Source organism: Alexandromys fortis, unplaced genomic scaffold (genome assembly GCF_014885135.2).
Source record: "Alexandromys fortis isolate MF-2015 unplaced genomic scaffold, M_Fortis_MF-2015_v1.1 scaffold_28, whole genome shotgun sequence".
NCBI classification, from domain to species: Eukaryota; Metazoa; Chordata; class Mammalia; order Rodentia; family Cricetidae; genus Alexandromys; species Alexandromys fortis.
Genome location: NW_026067901.1, coordinates 13,058,160 through 13,060,745, shown reverse-complemented (window position 1 = coordinate 13,060,745; position 2,586 = coordinate 13,058,160).

Here is a 2,586-nt window from a genome sequence, read left to right as displayed (position 1 = left end):
GCTAGCTAGAAATGAGCCTCAGCCAGGCCGAGCATTCAAAACTAAAAAGTCTCTGTGTCATGATTAGGGAGCTGGTTGGTGGCCCAAAGAAAAGGTCTAGTACAGGCCCCTCCCTTTGTCAGTGCTGCAAGCGAAACAGCTGCCTGTACAGTCTAAGGTCATGAGACAAAGAATATTCTCTTTGTGTGTGTGTAGTGTTCGTATGCATGTGTGTGCATGCTTGTGTGTGTGCACTCATGTGTGTATGTATGACTATTTAGCAGGCAGTGTTTGTATGCATGTGTGTGCATGCTCATGTGTGTGCACACATGTGTGTATGTATGACTATGTAGCAGACAGTGTTTGAATGCATGTGTGTGAATGCTCATGTGTGTGCACTCATGTGTGTATGTACGACTATGTAGCAGATAGAGTATTTGTATACATGTGTGCACATGCTCATGTGTGTGTGCACACATGTGTGTATGTATGACTATGTAGCAGACAGTGTTTGAATGCATGTGTGTGCATGCTTGAGTGTGTGCACTCATGTGTGTATGTATGACTATGTAGCAGATAGAGGCTGATTTCAGGTATCTTATTGCTCTCCACCTTATTTTTTTTGAAAAAATAGGTGACCCTAGAGCTCACTAATTATGCTAAACCATCTGGCCAGCCAGTCCCAGGGACATCTGCTCAGTGCCAGGACTGAAGGCATGTGCCATGTGTCCAGTTTTAAAAATATATGGATTGTTATTATTTTATGTGTATATTTTGTCTGCATGTATATCTGTGTACCACATGTGTGCCTGGTGCATGTGGAGGGCCAGAAGAAGTTGTTAGAGCCATGGGAATTGAAGTTACAATGATGAACTGCCATGTGGATGCTGGAAATTAAACCTGGGTCCTCTGGAAGAGCAACCAGGACTCTTAACCACTGAGCCATCTCTCCAGCCCCTAAGTTTAGCTTTTTATATGTGTGCTGGGATCTGAACTCAGGTCCTCATGCTTGTATTGCAAGCATTTGCTGAGCTATTTCCCCAGTCTCCAAGGAATATTGTCCAGTGTTATCTAGAATTCTCTCATTGGCACTCTATTCTTTTAATAGCTCCTACTGAAACTGCCCTGGAGGGGACAAGCTTACAATTATAATTAGATACCCATGCCTTGGTAAGAAGGAAGGATTCACAGATTTTAAAAGCAACACCTTATAGACTTGAGATCAGGGAGATTTGGGATAACATTATTTTTGTACTAAGCATTTGAGCCCAGGGGCTCAAACATGCTGGCAAGTGCTCTTCCACTGAGCTCATTTTCCTCAGCCATTTTGGATGTTTTATTTTGAAACTGGATCTTGCTAATATACCCTAAATGAGCATGGAATGTTCTTGCCTACTCTAGGATTACAGACACAGACAGATGCACATAAATAAAATGTTTTTGTTTGTTTGTTTGGTTTTTGCTTTTTTGTTTTTCGAGACAGGGTTTCTGTGTAACAGCCCGAGTTGTTGCTGTCCTGGAACTCACTCTGTAGACCAGGCTGGCCTCAAACTCACAGAGTTCCACCTGCCTCCATTTCCCAAGTGCTGGGGTTAAAGGTGTGCACCACCACCCCCGGCTGGAGGGACTTTTTCAAAGCCCAAATCTGCATCCTTCCTATTCTGAAGGTGGGACCAGATACCCTGGGCCCCCTGCCTCTCCCTACTGTTATTTTAACATCTCTACTTGTTTCCATCCTTCCAGCCATGAACGCTTTTTTTTTTTTTTTTTTTTTTTTTGGTTTTTTGAGACAGGGTTTCTCTGTAGCTTTGGTGCCTGTCCTGGAACTAGCTCTTGTAGACCAGGCTGGTCTCGAACTCACAGAGATCCGCCTGCCTCTGCCTCCCGAGTGCTGGGATTAAAGGCATGCGCCACCACTGCCCGACTCAGCCATGAACTCTTAGTGTTATTTCCTCTGTCTGGAACGTTTCTTCCCATCAAGTTCAGAGATCATTTTCTCCAGGGAAGTGCTGAGAGTCTGTGACCCAGCTCCAGGTGTGGTTCTCCTTGATCCCTAAAAGCCTATTCCTGCCCAGAACCCTTGTGTCCTTCTAAGCCACTACAGCGCTATATTGGAGAAAGAAGTGAACTAGTGTGGGGGGGGGGGTGGCAGGGGGGCGGGTAGTTCTTGGGTGTGATGCTGGACCCTCGAGGAAGAACACAGCTGTTTGCCTTCAGGAGCTGACACACAGTAGGCCCTCTATAAATGCATGTGAACCCGTGAAAAGTAAGTGAACAGGAGAAGGATTGTAGAGGGCATGGCGGTCCTTGTACCCACAGAAACTAGGGAAACCAGGAATGTTAGATATGAAGGCTTGTCTGTTTTCCACCCAGAAGGCTGGGGGTGGATGTAGTTAATGGCCTGGTGATCTGTGCTATCTGTAGGGTCAGGCCACACTTGAATCCCCCAGACTGTTATGTTTATCTCGGACCCTTCCTCCCTGGACCTTTATTGTGAGTATTGTTTCTCAGTCAATAGAACCCATCCCTGGGGAGATGTCAAACACGTCACATGTACTTTGTAGTTTGGTGACTGTGGTGGTTTGAAAGAAAATGGCCTCCCAAGGG